Here is a 6,000-nt window from a genome sequence, read left to right on the forward strand (position 1 = left end):
ATCAAAAGTACTAGTATTCAGAATAGAACCATCATTCCTCATGTTTTCTTACAAGAGGTCTTTGCACCCCCAGATTATCTTCAGCTCATTGCCTTCCGTCTTTCCCACAAAACAACTATTCATTTCACAGCCCCAAAACAACCGGGGAGTTCAGTGTAAAAAAGCTCTTCCTTCCTTAAAGTGGTGCCATGACTTGTGTCAATGGCTTTTCTAGCAAAACTCATAAACTTCCTGTTTGCTGGGGAGGAAGGCAGAGAAGATGTTTTGCAATCGGAAATGATTTTTGCTTCATTCGAAATATTCCAAATAAATAACATTTATAAAAGTTTTGTTTTCCTTTTGTGTTTGAAAATAATTCCTCCCTAATATGAATTACTCCCTTGCTGCTAACTGGGCACAATGCTATTTTGATTCGTCTTCTTATAAAGCGCAATCCGTTACAGTAGATCGTATTTCTCAGACTGCGGCGTGAACATCGCGGGGGTGAAAATATCTTCTTCCTGTGCCTTGCCGGGTTTGCAAAAAAAAGCTCGCAATAATAACATATTTTGCCCAACGGTATTATTGGCCTATGCTGTCTCTTTGCCCTTTGTTATAAAATTTCTGGTCAATAAAACAGAGATTGGAATGACATTTCCCTCCCGGTTTTCACAGGAAGATAGTTCTGAGCCCAGCAGGACTCCGCTGAGCTTAGTTCTAATGCCTACACAGGACAGGTGAAATTCCTCCTCCGTGTTTCTCATCTTCAGCCAAACTAAACAGTGCCGAGCGGAGCCCTTTCAAACTTACCTTAAAAGAAATGTCAACCTGCCATTTCTGGCCGAAGTGGTTGCAGCCCCTTTTTCTCTTTCTTTCGATTCCCAACCCTATCTCCACCCCTAGGTTGCTAGGCAACCGCATGATATGGCTGCGCTTGTATGGCCACCAATACCTAACCCTGCCTGATCATTTTTATTTCATGTCTTTCATGGAATATAATAAAATCCCCTGGTGCAGCTTCCCTTTCAAAGAGGGAGGGCCGTTTCCTAAAGAATGTTGGAATCTGTTATTTTCAAAATGTCATCACCATGGCCAAGGGCCTATCTCTTGCAAGACTTTCTTATTGTGATCCCTAAAAATAGCAGTGCTACCCAACATAGTTATGTAATCCTAATTTTGCTTTGTTTTAATTTTCATATGCTAATTATTTATTTGGAAGGAAGTAATTAAGATCATTTTGTGGCTTTATCTTTTAAATCCAGGGTTGATTTTTTAAAAAAATAAAATATTTGGTGGTTAGAGGAACAAATTTAACTAAATAATTATCATAATTTAGCCCAGCTAAGGCTAAATATTTGTAAGAGTTAGGGCAATGTTTTTCAATATTGGCAATTTGAAGATGAATTTCAACCCATCATTATGTGGCTAAGAAATTCTGGGAGATGAAGTTCACCCATTTTCAAATTGTCAAAATTGGAAAACCATTTTATTTATGACTGACTGGGAAATATAAAGATGTAAAGATGGCAGCCACAACTATATGATCTTAGCCTTACTCTTTTTACATGTGTTTCACAAGAGTTTCACTTAAACAATTTCAGCCACTGAGTTGAATATTTCAACTTCCTCCCCTTTCAGATACCTCTGGTAAGGCTGCAATCCTGTGCATTCTTAACAATTACTGAATCCAATGGTTTTACTTCAAATAAGCAAGTACAGGATTGATTTACATGCTCCATTTTATTTCAGCCATATGGCAGAGATTTGGAGCACTGTTAACTTCAGCCCAGTGAGACAGAAGGCATTTCCAAATGAATTGTCTATTCTACCTCTGGCTTTCTATAATCTAACAGCAACAGGGTTTGAGAGCTGAGGTTATTTCTGGGACAGGCATAATGCGTTTAAAACTGAGATAAAACTGATATTTTCTGTAAAATGTTGTAGCCAAGGGGAGAGTACAATCTGTTTCACCATTTCCAAGAAATGTTGTTTTATTTTGTTTCCCAGTACTTGGGTTTAAGCTGCCCTAGCACATTTTCAAGGAGAAAAGTGTTTTGATAGCTCTTAAGTTGGCCTTCATAAGAATCATGACAAATGCACATAAAACTAAGTTAATAATATGGAATGTAAGCAATTTGCTTTATTTGTCTTTTGCCTGATGTAAAGATGAGGGCATTTTGTCACCATAATCTGTAGAATCTTCAGGTGGACACTGATTCTTTCTGCTTTTAAATATTTTATATTTGACAGTTTAAGAATAGAACTAGAAGTACTGTGACACTGCTGCTACTTCCAATAAACATATCAGGCAGAATTGAGGAACTAGGTCAACCGTTCAAAAAAATTGATGAATTGGAGGATGGTGCATTAGCAATACACATATACCACAATACACATGAACATTTGATCTGAGCCTCCTAACCATACCTCCCTTTGGAGGATTGATGATTATTTGTTATAAAACAAGTCTTAATCCTTTGTTATAAAACAATTCCTAATCCAATTTTCTCTTTTTGTGTACTCATATACAAATTCAGTTACTATTCCTGTCAAATTATTAAATTGGATTATATACCTTGCAAGAGTAAGAGAAATAAAAGAAAAAAATGAATATTATATTTTCTGAGAAAAAGCTGGATGTGTAATTCATCAATAAATCCTTCTTAAGAGTTCCCACATACTACTTCTTTCTCCTTTCTTGTCTAGTTACTAAATAATTTCTTGTCCACTTGTTACCTTCTTTTTTCATCCTTCTCTCCCAGTTTTCTTTCAATTTTTCAATAGTTTTCTTTCTTTCAGAATTGTCTAACAGCTATTGCAAGATATTATTATAAAATTGCAATCTCATCTTAGGAGATGGAAGGAGAAACCTTGAGATAGAGACATTCCACTAGATTTCTTATTTTAAATGTAGGAATGTTTTGGAATGCGAAAACAAACCACTCCTATTTTTTCCCCTTCAGTCATCTGGTGCTTTGCATGCTTAAATGTTGAAGTCCCAGACCAGAAGAAATGGAATGATACTTGTTGTAATGACGAGGCAGTCGAGTTGTTTGATCATGAACAACTGAATTATGATGATGATCTTTATTGGAGTATAGTCTTGCATTTATATACATTTTTAGTTATCCTCCATCATTGGTTAACTTTGGTTACTGCTTCACTTTCGTTACTGTTTAGTACAGTAATCCATACAATTAATTATCTCTAGTTAAAGTCTAACATATGTCTACTTCCCCTCTCTAATCCTCCTTTATCCATAGATTAGTGACTTTGTTTGCCTGAGTTGTATTTGCTTGGAAACATTCTTTATCTGAGGTTTGCCATCTGAGATTGGAACATTCCTGCAATTACAACTCTACATATCCTCCTTTTTTATTTTAAATGGAGGATTCAAAGATTTATAAATGTATCGCAATTGAAGAGGGTTAAGAGAGGGGGAAGTGGGATGAAACAATGCGAATAAATCTGGAATACATTGAATAAAACAACAGGTTGCAATTAGTACAACAATAATAATTATAGCATAAAAGAAAAACTGTCTGAGCCAAGACCAATCAGGGAGCCAATTGGTTAGCCACTCAAAAGGTGAGTAATGAGCATGGATATTATTTTGAATGTATCATTGTAAATTGGCAAGCTCATCCTCAATAGTTTTATTCAAAGAATGAAAATGCACAGCACATCCACAGCATCCAACTAACATACAGAACCCTCCCTGTTGGGCTAAAACATAGTCTATGGCAAAACGCTGCTGTGAGACATCTTGATTTAAGTCTTCTATTTCATGCTGCAAATCACGAATAATAGCAGCGGTAGCATTGATGGATTTTTCAAGTCTGCAGGTGACACCAAGAATAGATTGTCTGTTTTCTTGAGCAATTATGCCAGGATAAGAGCCTAGAGTAAGGACTCCTGTAACGCACGGCCAAATGCACGGCCAAATGTAGAACCAGAAGACAATTGTGTGTCAATAATGACTTCATCATTACATGTAGGCCCCAGAGAGGAATGCCGCTGTCGAGTTGATGGGAGTGTACCTATTTGAACAGGTAGAGTAAAATAACCTATAGTTGCACATTGATAATTCTGAGGATGAACATTAGTAGCATATTTATCAAAAAAGAACCACATATTAGGATCCTTAAGCTGCCAACCAGCGCATATCAATCCTGTATTAGATTGATCAGAGGCATTAAAAATAGGAAAATTGTCAGGATACATATCAGGAGCTATATTAATTCCATGCAAAGAAGAATTAAAGGTACCTGACAACCAATAGTAGTCAGAACAATAACTATAATTCCCTAGCTTTTTAATATGTGCTGAGCAGCATCATAATCAGACCAATTATGAAGCCAAGTGTGTTTAGCGTGACAACAGAAACACAGACCCCTTGTAAATTGACTAACTTTCAAGTAACGCCAACGTACAGAATTCAATTACATAGGGGTGTAGAAAATAGCCAGAAGTGTGAAATAGATTGTAGTTGTGAGACAATAAATGTAGAAGACATGATCAAGTTAGGGATAAAAGAAATTTGACCAAATGCCTTTGAGGGCTCATAGTATAAAGTAATATTTGTGCCATGGGTCATAAACATGTATTGGGCATGATGAACCCACAAATTAGGGTTAAGACGAACCACAGAAGTGTCATTTTGAGCAGAAACACCATTAACCATAAACAAGAAAATACAAAGTAAAATGGTAACAGAGTTAGCAGTAATAATAGCAAAAACAGCAGCAACAAGATTTTCAGGAGTCTGAGGTAATGAGGCCTGTTGCAGTTGTTGTTGAGCTTGATATGTAGTAGATTTAACCTGGCCCCAAGTGATGGGTTGTGGGCGCGTTGACCTTGGAAGACGGACTTCCGTGTTCAGATGAAGTTTGAAATCCGGAATCGGGTTGTGAAGGCCCTGATGCCATGCCATGATACGGACGAACACAGCGCGCTGGAACCCACACTGCTTGTCGAGTAGAAGGATCTTCCACGGCGGCGTAACCACGACCCCAGGTGATCAGCGGTGTAGGGCCTTTCCAGGTTGGATCTGGAGCTTGGCGATACTTTACCAAAGGCCTTGCTAAAGATTCAGTAGTTTGAAAATGCAAATTAACAGGTGAGTCTGCAAGAGAATCTAAAAAGGTTAAATAATTCCAAGTATATAATGCTACAGCAATGAGATTTTGAATCTTTCGTAGATGGTAAGGGCCAGACTCAGTTTGTAATTGTTTCTGAAGCAATGCCTTAAAAGTACGATGAGCTCGCTCAACTATAGCTTGACCCTGAGAATTATAAGGAATTCCGTGCACTAAAGTAATATTCCATTTCTGACAAAAGGTTTGAAGTTCCTTACTAATATAAGCGGGGAAATTGTCAGTTTTAAACTGAGAAGGCCGACCCATTACAGCAAAAGAGGATAGGCAATGAGAAATAACATCTGGAGTACGTTCATGTTTTGAAGCAGTAACCCAAAGGAAGTGTGAATGAGTGTCAATAGATGTATGAAGATAACAGTATGGCTTAAAGGTTGAAAATTGAGTTACATCCATTTGCCAAATTTGATTGGCTTGGGTTCCTCCTGGGTTGACACCCACTGGAAAGGGAACTGCCAGTTGCTGACAAGCTGGACAATATCCCGGGCTTGAGATAATTAAATTTTAAATTGCTTTGCAAGCGATTTGGCATTTTGATGAAAATAAGAATGACTAGCAACAGGATCAGCAAACAAAGACGCAACATCCTTTAAGGATTCATCTGCCTTCCGATTTCCTTCAGTCAAGGCATTAGTAAAGGGAGTATGACTTTGAATGTGTTCTACATACAAAGAATACAAGCGAGTTTCCAAACTATTCTTTAAAGATAAAAACAAGGATAACAAATTCTTATCCAAAGAGAGAGCACAATAAGAAAAGGGAAGAGATTGCATAGCTAAATACACATATTGAGTATCAACGATCAAGTTAATAGGTTGGTCATTGAACTATCATAAAGCCAAAATCACAGCAGCCAGCTCAGCAT

At 37.3% G+C, this 6,000-nt stretch overlaps 1 protein-coding gene across 1 annotated transcript in view; it reads right to left on the reverse strand.

Moving 5' to 3' along the window:
* Positions 1-854, reverse strand: part of PLCL2 (phospholipase C like 2) — a 224,292-nt gene extending 223,438 nt beyond the window's left edge. Inside the window, exon 1 of the mRNA XM_087948066.1 lies at positions 790-854. The gene's annotated coding sequence lies outside the window, so the exon portion shown is untranslated. The remainder of the gene's footprint in view (positions 1-789) is intronic.
* Between the last annotated feature and the right edge of the window lie 5,146 nt (positions 855-6,000).

Source organism: Notechis scutatus, chromosome Z (genome assembly GCF_049901735.1).
Source record: "Notechis scutatus isolate UNSWTSFEM ecotype Mainland chromosome Z, rNotScu1.2, whole genome shotgun sequence".
Taxonomy (NCBI): Eukaryota; Metazoa; Chordata; class Lepidosauria; order Squamata; family Elapidae; genus Notechis; species Notechis scutatus.